The sequence below is a fragment of the Solea solea genome, chromosome 9, assembly GCF_958295425.1.
Source record: "Solea solea chromosome 9, fSolSol10.1, whole genome shotgun sequence".
In the NCBI taxonomy this organism is placed as follows: domain Eukaryota; kingdom Metazoa; phylum Chordata; class Actinopteri; order Pleuronectiformes; family Soleidae; genus Solea; species Solea solea.
Genome location: NC_081142.1, coordinates 11,584,693 through 11,600,438, shown reverse-complemented (window position 1 = coordinate 11,600,438; position 15,746 = coordinate 11,584,693).

Below are 15,746 nucleotides of genomic sequence, written 5' to 3'. Positions count from 1 at the left end.
CATTTTAGAAGTAGTGACTGAGTTCCTTTGAGGATTTCATGTGGCTATAGAGCATGAAAAGGCCATGATCTGCTGAATTCTCAAAGCATTCGTCACTTTGCCAGGTGCTCCTCTCTTAATTCAGGTCAGTGCCAATGTGGGACACTGTGAAGGCATTGGTGCGAAACGCTCGTATGTCAATGTGCTTCATTCACTGGAAAGACATGTTGAAAACCCCCATAGAAGCAGAGAAAATATAGAAATAGGGCCGTCACTGAGGGAAGAACGCATGTGTGAATGGCTCACCCTTCCCTGGGAGGAGGTAGAGGACATTGCATAAGCGCGACGACATTCACTTTTGGATGTAAAGATGGCTTACTGCCGAAGACATGGCAGTCCCGAGCATGCTTCGACATACATGACTTGAGGGGACAAGACATTGACTTACATTCATTTCCTGGAGACTTACCTTAACCATAATTACTTCTGGCCTAATCCTAGCCCTGACCGTAACCTCAACCTAACCTTAAAACTTAGCTTCACCTTAAAATGTAACGTTATGGGGACTGGCTGTGTAAACAGGTTTAGGTCCCCGCAACATAAGTAATACATGGACACACATACATACACACACACACACACACACACACCCACACACACACACACATATACAGGTTTGCACAGCTATTCTTTACAGGACACTGCATTGATCTAACATTGATTCTGTCTCAACAAAGCATTATCCCTAACCATAACCAGTTAATGCCTAACTATAACCATAACCCGTTAATGCCTAACCCTAACCAGTTAATGCCTAACCCTAACCATAACCAGTTAATGACTAACCCTAACCACAGTTCAAATCTTAGCCCTAAACTTAATCAGTTACTAAGAAATGAGGTTCTGCCTCATTAGGATCAGGTTTTGGTCTTTTGGTCTCTATGAGGACTAATGGTCCTGACAAGGTGTTTATTTGTGGCCTAAAGAGGCAACAAATACAAGCACTCAGACAGACAGACACACACACACACACACACACACATGTTTGCACAACATTTGTAGTGAGGACCCTCATGGACATAATGCATTCCCTAATCCCTAACCCTAACCATCACAACTAAGCTCCCTAACCCTTACCCTAAAACCAGGTCTAAACCACCAAAAGGCCCTTCAAAGGTGGAGGAGGACAAAACCACACATACAAGAACACACACACACACACACACACACACACACATACACACACTCACAAGGTTTCAAAGCTCCTGTCAAGCTCCTTTAACCCTCACCTTTGTTTTGCTCGCAGAGTTTCCTGGCGTCTCGTGTCAAGCCAGGTATTTCCAATTTGCCCCGTGCCCTGTGGACCTGAGGAGCTGCAGTGAGCCGACTGTGAACCAAAGGTGTGACACGGCAGATGGAGGGAGCGGTGGGAGACAAGGTGAATTTCAGAGTCCTACGGAGGGTCTCCTGGGCAGTGAGCGGAAAGTGGCCGTGGTAATTAATCCATTTTCACCCTTTCCTTATCCTTCAAATGCTGAGCCTCACGGGAAGTGAGTGCGTTGAAGGACATAAGTACACTAATTGTATATTTAAGCTTTCATTTGTGATCACGTGTGGTAGTAAGGGAAGTAGTTTGGAGGGTGTGTAAGGGCTGAAGGGTGATTAAGTCATATTCTGGGGAATTGCAAACATTAATGCGTGGCTCGGTTTTATGGAGATGATGTGAATCGATCAAGTTAGATTGTAACGTAATGCAGATTCTGAGAAACTGCAAGTTTGACGATTGAGGGTTTGATGACCGTGACCTTATGCATCAGCCTCCATGTATCAGCAAAGTGTCTCACCAGTTGCCACTAGGCAGTCATCATGGCAAAGCATCCAGCAGCTGAGCCCGTCTAACAAGCCCAGACACAAATGAAACGAGAGAAAACCACTGCGACATGAACTGAGTGAATGAATCCACAGGCAAATCCAGTCAAATCTGTGGAGACTTAACCCCAGAATGAGATTTCAAATGTTATACTTCCACAGGCGCAGGGTTTCATTTTGGGCTTCTACAATAATGTGATTGGCTTGACATTTTAATATTAAACTATTGTATAAAACACATTAGTGGGTGGAGGGGGCAGCACATTTGGGATTTGTTTGGCCATTCAAAACAATTTCTTCCAGTAATGGACGGCTATTTTCCTGCCTCACGTGGTAATCCTCAAATTAGAACCACGTTAATCGGTACCACGTTTACAATCTCTTGCTTTCACAGTTTCCTCTGTTCTATTATTTGGAGGCCGTGGAGGGACACTGCCATTTCACACAGGGAAGTTCACTCAGGACCAAATGATTTCAACTTTAATTGTGATTAAATTTTGTCCAGTAAATTCACAGAGAAATATCATGTTTTCTCCACCTCGTGTAATTATCAATATCCCTTATGTCACATGTTCAGATTAGCTTTTGCAACTGCTTTCATTTCAGGGGCGGTGAGCTGTACAAGCCTGTAAAAGTCAAAGAATGAACAGCAGCATTGACAAATTATAATCACATTGACTCAGCATTTGGCCTTGATCAATGTTATCAAGTGACCTCGGGTTAAAAGGGGCCAACAGTACAAAGGTGTGAGTCACATAAACAGTCAAGCTGAGGTGGGGTTTTATTTTGAACACTGCACTAAACAAACAACGCCAGGGAATTTTACTTTGGACTTTAGATTGATATTTGAATCTAAAGCCATATAAATAATCATTCATCCTTACATTATATCATGTTCTTGCTGAGGTTAGCACTCATTCTTTTCTTTTTTTACACATATTGTTTTTTGTAATAGAGATACAACAACACATTGGATAATGTCTACTGAAAAAAACTGTCTACTCCAGCGAATATACTGGAAGAAAGAATCGGATCACATTCAAATATTAAAAATTAAAATAGATCAAAATAAAAGTACATGCAGAAACTTATAATACTAAAGGTGTTATACACTACTACCATACCATGTTCAAGAACATCCAATTTGTGAAGCAAGCATTTTTTTTTTGAATATGTGCCTCAGTGCAAAGATCTAAAAATCTAAATAAGATACCTCAGCTATTTAACCCTTTAAAACCTAAGCCTCAAAATGTCTGTCTGAACTTTTTTTTGACTTATTTTAACCATAACCATAATAGTTAAACCATAAAATGTCCTGTGAGTAAGTGCTTTTACCCATTTTCCATAATAACTTTCAACATCAGGCAGTTATTTACAATGTACTTAAAATAGTGTATTAACTTAATAAAAATAATAAAACACATTAGTTATGCACAAACACCAGAATGTGTGTGTTAAATTTGAAATTTCAACAGTATAAAACGTATTTAAAGTAACATTTGTTTGAAAAGAAATGTAAAGGGGTGTTTAAACCTTTTAAATCGTCATTAGTGAGACGGAATAATCAATTGACTGTCAAAAAATGAGCTTTGACACATACTCATCGACACAAGGTTAAAAGAATGGAATCAGACACAACACTTTCGAGCTCCTTTCATGACAGAAAGAAATCTATGAAGCCAAAAAAAAACATCATTTACAAACCACTGTCTCTGTGCCAAGTAATATCTGTCAGAGAACAGTGTGATCAACAGCATTAAAGGCCCTGGAAAGAAAGTTCTATAAATAGGGAGCAATAATTACCTCTGAATCCAGTTAACGTCAGTCTCCTGGCCTCATGGCATTTTTGAAGTTGTATTCAAACCATAAACGTTTCCTGACCTTCAAAGCAAACGGTATGATGTGATTATTAAAAAGAATGAGGAAACGTTAATGAGAGATGGACTAATCCACACTGAAGCCAAGTGTTTAGAAGTGTTGTGCTCATTTCTGGGTTTTTTTTGGTTGTTTTCTTCTGCAACCTGGTGCTAAAGATTGCACTCCAGAATGTGTCAACACAATAAATCCAACTACATGCTACCTCAAGAGAACGCGCCACGAAGTTGTGATGACACTAACACAAGCTTGAATGGAAACACACAACAGACAATGAAATGCTTGGATTAGAACAGCGGGATCAGAAGATAAACGTTCAATTATTCTGCAAAGTCTTACAAACACACATTTGCAAGATCTGACAGGATTCAGTGCATGTATTTGATGTTTGCCTTCAGGCACAGACGACTTATAAGCAGTTATTTTTCCTTATGTGCTGTTTGGGCAATAAGACGACAGACTGTTGCATTCGCTGTGTCACTTTGAGTAGCCTCTCTCTACGCACATACGAGGAAACAAACGTTTTCAGAGACCGACGTGCTAACAGACTGTAACTGAGCACAGGGGTTGCTTTGAGCAGAATGTTAACATAAAAATGCTAAAATGCTCAATAACCATCCTCCCACCAACTGGCAGAGGATCACTGGGGAAGCTGGAGCCAATTCCTATCTGGCAAAAGGCAGAGTGCACCCTGGATGGTTCGGCAGCCTTTCACAGGGACAACATGCAGACCATCTAAACCCAAACCTGCGAGAAGAACGCCCACACATACATGAGGGGGATGTGCAAACGCCACACTGAAAGTGTCTGGAGTCACCATCGAAAAATTGACAAAAATCAATGCACGGACGCCAGTAGATGCGACTTTCGCTTTGGCCGCACCACGCGGCGAGATAGACGCGATCGGCACGGCGCAACGCAGTCAATCGCATCCATCGCGTCATCGCTCGATTTGAAATGTTCAACTTTGCCAAAGAATGGCGCTGACGGGATGAGGCAGTTGCCAATCAGCGTTGAGATTCTCTGGATGACGTGGCCAGACTCGGCCACTCACGGCATCCAGGGTCTGAGGGCCTTGCTTTATGGCGGCTGCAGTCTTGTACCGCCATGTTTCTACAGGATTTCATGCCCCGCCTTGCCTCCTCCTTTGTCTCCTCCTTTCTTTCGCCTCCAGCATGCAATCAGCTCAGCCTCCCATTGTATTCCCTCATCCTGCAGTCACTCATCGCCAGATCGTGGTAACGTCACGGCTCTCTTGAAAACCTCGCTCACTTTAGTACTAGTACTTTTACTCGCTGCTTGTTGGCCACCTCCACTACTGTTGCCACTTCAACTACTGCCCTCGCGTTTGCTGAACCTTTGAATAAACTGCTAAAGAAAACCACCACGTCTCCTCGCCTGCCTGCTCTTGCCTGGGTCCTAAACTGAATCGTAGCACAGTAGCCTGTATGGTAAATGGTTTGTATTTATACAACGCTTTTCTAGTCATTTTTGCCATTCACCCATTCACACCCATGTGAATGTTCATGTTCATGTTCATTTTTCTATCACACATCTTCACTGATGGTGCTCAGTGTCAGAAGAACAGTGCTTTTACCTAAATGGTTGGATCACATTATTTGGGGAGACCAACCAGTATTAGTAGCGGCACAAAATAATTTGTCGTCGTATCATAGAGGAGTATGATTGAGGAGTAAGTCAGGAGATGAACAAAATCATCAGGATTTATGACTTTGTTTCATGGAGGAAAAGTCAGAAGATCAACAAAGTCATTAGGATTTATTCTCCGGTCACCATAAATGTCTGCACCAAATTTCACAGCAATCCATTCAGTCGTGTTTTCAATCCGGACCAAATTGTTGTCCTGACTGACAGAGCAAGAGACGTCGTGAAAAAGCATAATATGGACGGTTTAATCATTCTGCTTCACCTGCAGTGGTGCACATTAGACATAGTCTTTCAGGGTTTTTTAAAAGTGTTTGACTTGTTGCGGAATATACATTTTCTCATTTATTTTACGCGGTGACACAGTAATTTACGATGCTACTTCTCATTAACAGTGTGTCAAATGAAGTTGACTGGTGGAGCACATTTGTAGCTTCATCATATCACAGCGTGGCGCCTGGCTTGTCACAGTTTGTAAATGGCAATCACATTGTATCATGTCTGCTCCGTCGATTTGCATCGGAACACTGCAGACTCCACCTGTAACCACTCCATATTAGCCACTGTTGGACGGACACAATGCTTTTAAAAGCGTGTAATGGTTCATATTTACAAAGCAAATTAGTCTCTTTTTTTTTTTTTTTTCCTTTTTTGTACTGGTTTTAAAAATGTTAAACCATTATCTCAGAGAGACTATCAAATTGTATGAATGGGATCAGATCAGGAGAACAAAGACAGAAAAATACTACAAATACAAAAAATTGGACACTTATATATATATATGTATATATATATACATATATGTATATATATATATATATATACATTTATATATATGTGAATATGTATTCATATTACATATATTATGTATATATATTATATACTTTACAAGGGTGCAATATACATATACAATATCTCATGTTCAATCCTTTTTTATAAATATCAAGCACATACTGTATTAAATTCTGATAACCGCCTATAGTGTACATTCTATTTTAACTTGTTGTTGTCTTATTGTTAATATCTTCCTTTATTGTACGTTCACACATGCGGAAATGCATGTTTATTAGTTATTATATTTATCTTTACTGTCTTTGCTGCTGTGACAATGGGAATTTCCCCACTGTGGGACTAATAAAGGACTCTCTTATCGTTTCTTATCTTAATATATAATGCTTGATCGTTTTGTTGAGAAACCAGAGGCAGAATTAGAAACAAATAAAAGAAACTCCCACCGGCATGTGAAACACAGGACAATGAGCCCTCACACTCTGTGAACATATGTCACAGAGTGTCAAATCTAGCATGAAATCCTCCGTATGTGCATAATGACAATGCTAAACAATATGGAAATAACACCAGCACACCTCACAAACTTTACTTTAAAATCGTGTTCCTACTCCAAAATATCCCGTCTTAAAAACAACAATGTAATGGCTACATCCCCACACACACACACAAAATAAAAACTTAATATTTATTCTGCCAAATGTAAAAAAAAAGGTCTTCATAGGGGCTGTTGTGACATTACAGTTTTCTTTTGTCAAATGAAAATTAGGAAAAAGTAGAGCCTGGAGCTGATGACTGGAATTTCAGTCGTGATCAAAGCCTGATGGCTTATAAACAAAATAATCACCACATTATAAGTTTTTTTTGCGAACAAAAAAGGCTCGGTAAAATAAACCTCGTCTCCTATGCAGGAACTATTGCAGAACCTTCTTCACCATGTTCCTCTACTTTGCTAATTTAAGATAAACACCTCCTGGAGCTGCCGCTCGATACTTATCTATAATCTTTTCCATCTATTTACTCTGAAGCCACGCGTTGGTGATGGGTTAAGAAATTCTTAATTGCATCTTGTTATGTTATGGCTGAATGGGCCACAACATCAGTGTATTACACAGTGTAAATTCTGGTCTTTGCAGGGATCAGAGCTGCGAGCCCACAGTCAGCCAGCTAATCTCTAATCACCCTGTCGTCCTACCACCTGCTCACCTCACGATGTATATGTTCTCCAACGACCATATAAGCTTCCTGCTAATTATTGAGATACCCTGAGCATATGGGCTCATTTTCACTTATTTATCACAACTGCACTCGTCTCACTTCCTCATGTTTTTACCCCATTTTTTGCATATGTAACTGTAAATCACATGTATGCGTGTGTGTGTGTGCGTGTGTCACTGACACACACTCCCCTCCCTCGATTGCCTCAAACCTTGATAAACCGTGAGGTTGCCATGGTGACAGCTCTTCACAGGCGGGCTTTTTTTTTTTTTTTTTTTTTTTGCAATAGATACAGATCCTATAAGACAGCACATGAGGAATTGCTGAAATTCTTGGTGGCTACTTCACCGCTGCTCTGACACGGTGCAATCTCTGTAAGCTGAATTATCGGGGATCTCTTGGACAGCAGCGATCACTGGGTTTAAGAACAGAAAGTGGGAACTAAATTACAGACTCAGTTTATTCCCTCAAGCTCATGGACATCCAGTGTCTCTCTCTCTCTCTCTCTCTCTCTCTCTCTCTCTCTCTCTCTTTCTCTCCTTTGATGTCGGACAATCGGCTCATTCCAGATGTTTTCCTCCCCAATCGTCTCAGTGTCTTGTTCTCTCTCTCTGTTTGTTTCCTTCTCTTGTGAAGTCAGTCCTATTTGCTGGCTTAAAACCACACCTGGAAGTTGCTTGATGTCCCTCCCAGATCATGTAATTACCCCTATTATTCTAAATCTCTATGCCTCTATTCTTTGTACGGCCCATGGAAAGCAGAAGCACCGTAGCAGAATTTCATGCAGAATACATACTTTATGAATGAAACAAAATCATGATATCCATTTTGAAATGTTTGCTCCGGCCTTGCTGAAGTGTCTCTGAAAGGCTGGAAGAATATATGAGATGTGACAAATCCACGTGGTTTAAATTTTGCATCCCACTCTTAGATGAGACTTGTTTCTGTTGTGTATATCTGAATTTCTGGGTCAACGGGTGGAACAGGAGAATAGCACTGATCTGTACAGGAAGATATAAAATTTTCAAAAGGAAGTAAAAATAGAAACAGAAGGCTCCACGAGTAAAGGCTCCTTACGTAACTGCTTAGAACAACAGTGCCCCCTCTTGGCCATTTGAAACGAGCCGTCTTGAAGTGTGTCAGAGGAAATTGAATATAACATCTTGAATTTCCTTTGGGGTTTTTTTTTTTTCCCCGTGTAAAAGAACAGTGATTATGTCTAATCAGTTAAAATGGCCCAAACAGACAATGGTGCCGCCGCCGCTGAGAGTAATGGGTATTTAAAGCTTTGATGTGTGCTGCCTGCTGCGTTGTCAGACAGAATTACAGACAGAGTTTGGGGATCAAGAAGAGATTATGCATTGTCTTCTAAGTTAATGTTTATCCACTCAGGCCCGAGTGTGAATAAAATAAGACCAGACCACGTAGAACACAGCGTGCGGGTGCCACAAACGGAGAGAAAACAGCACACACAACATGTCGTGTACCTAAAGTTTGGAAGTAAAGTTTTATTTTTTTTAAACTCCCCGTCTTCATCTCAACTGTCACTTTTCCATGAGGGCAAAAAATGTAAAATTTATCTTTAGGAAAAAAAAAAAAAAAAAAAGTGAAACTGCATTCAGCTACAGTCTATCAATACTGAGTTAGCGTTCATTTGTTTTTTAAATCTACTCCCCGCGGCTGCTGTCAATAGACGTCTGAGCGCTGAGAGTTTTCTGGGAAACTGAAAAAGAAAAAGCAGCTTTTGCCAAGTTCACGACCCGTTAAATCAACCAAACCAAACACACACTAAAGCTGACAGGAGTTGCATTGTATTCATAAAAAAACAGTTATTATGACTCACACTGGCGACGGCAACATTACAAGATAATTGGAGCACTTCAGATTTATTAGCTTTTTGAGATTCTTAAGGTTGTCAGAATCCAGGATCAGCTGCGAGTACAGGTTAGAATGAAGGGACTCAAGTTGGAAAAGTTGCCATTTGTTTACTTTTTTCATTTTGAATGCAACATTCTCTCTAAAAAGAAACAATATTTAAGCTCACATGAAGATGACAGTGTGTGTGAAGACATTTCCCAGCAGCTGCAGCTGAAAACTTGACACACGAGAGGCGTTTAAACACAAAACTGCATATTAGAGTCAAAACGTTCCCAGCATTTGTGTGAGTGCAGCCAAAGATGAACATGTGTCTTGTACATCTCCCTGTGAGACTTTTCATTTTTACTAAATATTAGATGGATACAGTTACAGCAGCGTGCAAACGTCTCAGGCCGCCACTTGCTTTCTTTTTAGTCTGTGCTGGTGTAAATGATGATTTTGTGTCTGTCAGTCATATTCTGTGATCGTTGGCATTTAGAATGAAGTCATGGGATTGGAATTTGGTCTCATTTACGATGGAGCTTCCAGTGAGTTGATCGTGTACAACATGTGCATGTAATGCTCAAGTGTGTCTTGTTTCCCCTTCATTCATTATTGAGCACCGCTGCTAAAATTGCACACATGCGTTAATATCAATGTTACAGAAGAGTTACAGAATTTTGAGATGAAAGAAAAAGTCAGAATTCTGAGATAAAGTCAAAATTCTGAGAAAAAAAGTCAGATTTTTGACTGAAATCTCTGAATGAATGCTGTTTTATTTGTTATACATGAACCTACTACCCTTTTCAGACAAAAGAGAAAATACTACAATGATTATCAGGTTTAATTTTATTTAAAGGCGACATAGACCGGAAGCTCCAATTAACACTGCGTTTTTGTGTGTGTATCTGCGTCATTATCTCGTTTATGAAAGTTTCAGAACAAACAGTTCAGCCACTGCTGAGAAAATAGTGTTGTATTGTTTTCCTGGGCTCTGCGAAGCGGATCGGCACTTCCCTATGCTGATGATGTCATCAGAAAACCTCACCACTCCTCTCACAACCGTAGCGCCTCCCAGTGCGGGCACTAGTCCAGGCACATCCGGTTGCGTACATTCAACCGCAGAAGAAGAAGAACTACTCTGGTTGTAGCTGCTGAGATGCAGAGCATCCACCGTGCCAGAGGGGGAGCTGTGTATCTGAGAGCTGGCCTACCAATTACGTCACTTCCAGTTATCTGGCCAATCACAGGACAGTGGGAAAGCTCTCGTTGGCCGGCCAATCACAACACAGTCCACGTTCTGGGGGTGTGGTTTTGATCTGAAACAGCGCGGCTGACGAGAGTGTCAGTGAGGAGATATTTTGATCGGCTTGTTTGCAGCAACTGGGAGGTTTTTAACCATGAAAACAAGTTAATATATGTAAGTAGACCTCCATAACTAACATATATGTGCTATACCAGCATTCGATGTCACCTTTAAAAGTATTTTTTGTTGCCAGAACCAGAGTCCTGTCCAAAAGTGCTGGGTCACATGTTCACACTACATTCTTCCTGCTATTTATATGTTATTTTGATACATATTTCCTGCACCTTCTGGCTGTAATCTAATAAAGACACTGAGAAGTCACTGTAGAATTGTTGTATATCTGTTACTGGACTGCACACTGCACTGAAAGCATGGTGTTGTCAGTCATTTTGGCTCATCAAGCGTTCCTCTTCACTGGCGCTCCCTCAGGTAGGATATCCCTCTTAAATCGTTATTGTTTCTTGTCGAGGGGCTTATTCAAGTTCGGTGGAAGGAGCTTCTTTGCAGCAGCGGCCAGCGGCAGGGTTTATGGATTTGTGATTTGCTTGCTGGTTAGCTGAGAGTAATCCCAAAATATTACTGAAGCAAAAGCTCCCTCGTGAAAACGGCTTTTGAGTTTGGCCCATCTAGATTCGATTCAGGGAACATCCACACAATCATACACAGAGATTTAACCCTTTATATCCATTTTGTGCACCCTGTAATAATGTTTTCGGAGGCTTTAAAAAAATAAAATACCACATGCTTCATATGATCGTTTCCAAATAAATCTCTTGTTCAACAATGGAGGTCTCAAAGATACTTATTTGGGAACATTTGAAATGAAACAATGTTTTTTTTTTGCATCTATCTTATTATAATCGAAGCGATTAAACGAAAGCAAGTGAATGTGTTCTTTCAGACACAATGTGAGTATTGAGAGCGTAAACTCTCTGCTCAGAAAAAGTAGAGCTATTATTGGAAGGTGGAGAGGAAAAGGAGGAGGAGGATGTATCAGAATAGGCTGTAGAAAGAAAGCTTTAAGCTTTGACAATGCATTTGAAGAGGACTTTGTCATAGAGTTTGATCAGTCTCATATTTAGCTGCTTTGTATAATTGAACCACAATTTTAAGTGATCCGGAGGAAAAAAAAATCAGATTTTTCTTTGTTAAGTATGCCATAAAAAATGTAGTGTAATTGCTAAATGTTCTTTTTTTTCTTTTTTCAAACGTGTGTGATGCATCGTTGTTGCATTGAACTCCTTTTAAACCAAAAAAATAGAGCAAGTCTGTTTGGCATGATTATAAATAACCGTAAACTTCATGAACTTTAAACAACCCTGTTACAGAGTAACTCCATCTGTGTCTGCCGTCGTGCAGGAGACAATCGGAGAGAGAGAGACACACACAGGAGAGAGAGGGAGAAATATTAGGCAAAACAACCAGGGCAAAGTTGAAGAGAGAGAATCCTGCGTACGTGCAGAGAGAGTAGTTAGCATTAGGCACTATGACGTGTTGTGTTCTCAGACTCTTCCAGATCACCTGAGTGTCCGCCTGTTCATCCCCCTGTGACATGTTCTAATCATATACATATGTGTTTTGATGTTTTGTACCTTTGTACATTGGAGTTCTTGTTGTTTATAGGTTATTTTGCTATCATTTTACTTTTAGAATTGAGACCCCAAGGATCTGATATGGAACTACTGCTCGGACACGAGCGACTGCCTAGTCTGTATGTGGCTGCTGACTTACAATGAGTTTGACACCCCTGCCCTAAACAAAATTGAAATTTGGCTCTGTCACGGCCCTGGCCACAGGTGTGTGTGTTACTGTGTGAAAGACTCTGTGTATGCAGATCACTGTGGGCCACCCCTCCTTCCCTATTGGTGCTCCTGCTTCCTGCCTTCCTGCCTCTCTTCCACCATCTGCATCCCTCGATCGACCCGCCCTTCTACCACCGTGATTGGTTTGCCTTGGTCCCAGCATACCTGCCCAATCCTCCTTTACCTCCTCATCAGCCACACCTGTATATAAACCAGCAGACGAGGCTCAATCAGTGGGAACGTGGTCTGTGTTTGCATTGTATTGGGTTTGGGCCTTTTTCTTTGACCTGTGTTTAGTTAGTTATTTGTTGTCTAGACAAGACAGACTTCAGGATGCTATTGTTTTGTATTTTAGTTTGGTTTCCTGTACCCTTAGTTCCTCCTGTTCTTTGGTGTTGTGGTAAAATACAGATTCACCATCCCATTGACCCTCAGTGCTCACACGGCACACATCTGTGCCGCGGACGCACCCTTGGTTAATTGCTGTGGGAATAATACACAACTCCTTATATGGACATCCTGGGTGTGTATTTATAGGTCACATATTCTGGCTTTTTTTTGTTGAGTGAAAGTTACGATTCATTTTATATCACAGTTTTTTTTGTTTTTTTTTTAAACAAAACAGGAGTAGCGATAACTGTGCCAAAGTCACAAAATGGACAATTTTGACATCTGACATGTTTTGCATGGACATATTTTCATTCAATGATGAGTAATTGTGAGTTTAATATAATGTGGTAATGAGTGAATATACTGTGTCCCTGTGATGGACTGTCCAGGCCAGGGGTCACCAACAGGGTGCCCCATGGGCATCAGGTCGCCTGCAGGGACCACATGAATCTTTCCTAACTTGTTAAGTCATTTTTAATGATTATTGGGAGGAATCAGTAATGGATCAGAATATAATTCATATAATTAAAGGTGAACCCGTCGGATTACTCAGTACCCTTGGAGTAGCTCTCACTGTCAAAAAGGTTGGTGACCCCTGGTTCAAGGTGTACCCCTATCTTTCACCCTATGTCAGCTAGGATTGGCACCAGCACCCCTTCATGAACCTCATGTGGAGGATAGAGTGGTAGAAAATGAGTGAGTGAGTGAGTGGGTGGGTGAATATACTGCTTACAGTGTGCTGAGCTGCAGCTGATTAGATTCAGCACCAGCTGCAGAGAAACTCAACCGCTGTGTTTCAAGGCAAAGATGTCACTCTTAAAGCCTGTGGCAGAAAAACTGCAAGGTTCTCATGATACAAAAGCCTGAAAGAGGCTGCATATGACTTCATATTAGTGCTGAAGGATAAGGACATGAAGGATCATATTAAAACTATGTGTTAATATTGGTAATGTTTGGGAAAAAGGGACTATCTTTTTCTTAAGGAATAAAATGAATGGATTGTATTGTGGGATGGTTACAGAACATTATGCAGCATAGGTTCCAATTAAAAATCAAATATGTTCTCACTCAGTTGAAGAATGGATTTTTGCCATCACAGACAATACTTACAAAGGAATAAACCAATTTTCTCTGTTAGTGAATGAGCTCAATGTTTGAGAGAGAGAGAGAGAGAGAGCAAGGAGGACAGATGGAGCAGTGATAGTGCCTCGGGAAGGGCAGAGGATTAGTGAGGAGGAAGTGAGGGCAGCTACAGTATGAAGAGACTACCATCCCAATATCTAAAATATAGTGAATGTGTCCTGTTTTGGAAGCCGTAAATCTGCTGCAGCTCTTTGACTGGTGCCATATGTTATTTATCCTCAGCGTGTCAACATTCCTGTGAAGTGAACAAACACTGGTGCCAGACTTTGAGCACATTGCCAGGAAAACACTGTCCTCTAGTGCTCACTTAATAAAGCACACACGTGTGTGTGTGTGCGCTTCATTCACAGTGAGGACCCTCATAGACATAATGCCTTCCCTAGCCCCTCACCCTAGTCTTAAAGGGCGGTTTCACCCATTTTTTCCCCCCCACTTGGTTAAATGATATTATTTATTTGATTTTTTTTTCAGATATTTTCTGTGAAATAAGTGACTTTGACGTCGACTTTTTGTCAATTTTATTGATTTTTTTCTCTGGATGTGTGGAATGAGACATGTATCTCAAATCCACCGTCTGATGATCGAATAACACATTTTTCTCTGGAAATTAATAAAAAAAAAACCCTGTATATTTCTGGGTGAATTGGCTCTGATGCCCAGCCCAAAAAAGCACCGTAAAGAAGTGAGGACCAGACAAAATGTCCTCACTCCGTATAGTTTATATGATTGTTGGTCCTCACAAAGTCACAAATACAAAAACACACACACACACACAGAAGTGCCAAAAATAATGACTTTTAAAGTGATTGCACGTTGGCATATTGTATTAAAGCACTCTAAATTCCAGAAACATTTAAAACAAACTTTCTTTTTTTTTTTTTAATTATTCATCATCCGGTGATGTTTCCAGAGGCCTGTGGTGCATACAGATATTTTCTGCACTTGTTGTAAATTTTAATTCTACAAAAAAGAATGTACAGCTACCCATACAAGTCTCTAATCATGATTTTATTACATCCTATACTGTCAAGTTGGACAGGTATAGTTTGCCTAATGGGGCACATGACAATCATAGACAAGTGTCCTCCTCCAAATGACCTGGTCGTTCACCAATACTTTCTAACCAGTTGATTTGACCTTTTGATGTCATGTCAACACAAGGGTCAGTGTGTCCTGATCGTGATGTGTATCTTGCCGTCATGTTGGCACAGTAGATACACAAACCAGCCCATCACACGGCACTTGAAAGCCTGCAGGATATTAGAGATGTAAATGGAACATAATGGTGCCATTATAATTGTGCTCATCCTGCTCAGCGTTTGATGGCGGGTGTCTTTTCACTGCAATCCTAACGCCATCTGGCTAAATCAGTGTCGGCAGGAGGAGCGGAGCCAGGGGAAGTCACGACAACCAGTCTTTAGTTAGGATTAAATCATTCTCTTTGGCTCTCAAATTAGTATTCATCCTTGTAATTAGTATATAAAAATAAATAAGTATGGGAATCAAATACTGTCGTTCAGCCATCTATGGAGCACTGGGCATTTTGTTTTTAACATCAGGGCACATCAGAGTTCTCTACAGAGGAACTAAAGGGACACTGTGATGTCCACACACAGTCCTGTTGTTGCGTCAGTTGATTGAACAAATAGAGCAGGTCATTTAGTCCTTTTTAAACGTTCTTTTCTTTCAGTAGAACATTTACAACTCACAGGATTTAACTTACTGAAGCCAATCAAGAGGACAGAGTTGTTGTTTTTTGCAGTTGCCTCTCAAATGTAACTTTATTTTTTTACCAGCAGTAAAGTTAAAGGGCCACTTGGGATTGAAAGCAAAAAGTCAAATCAAATAAACAA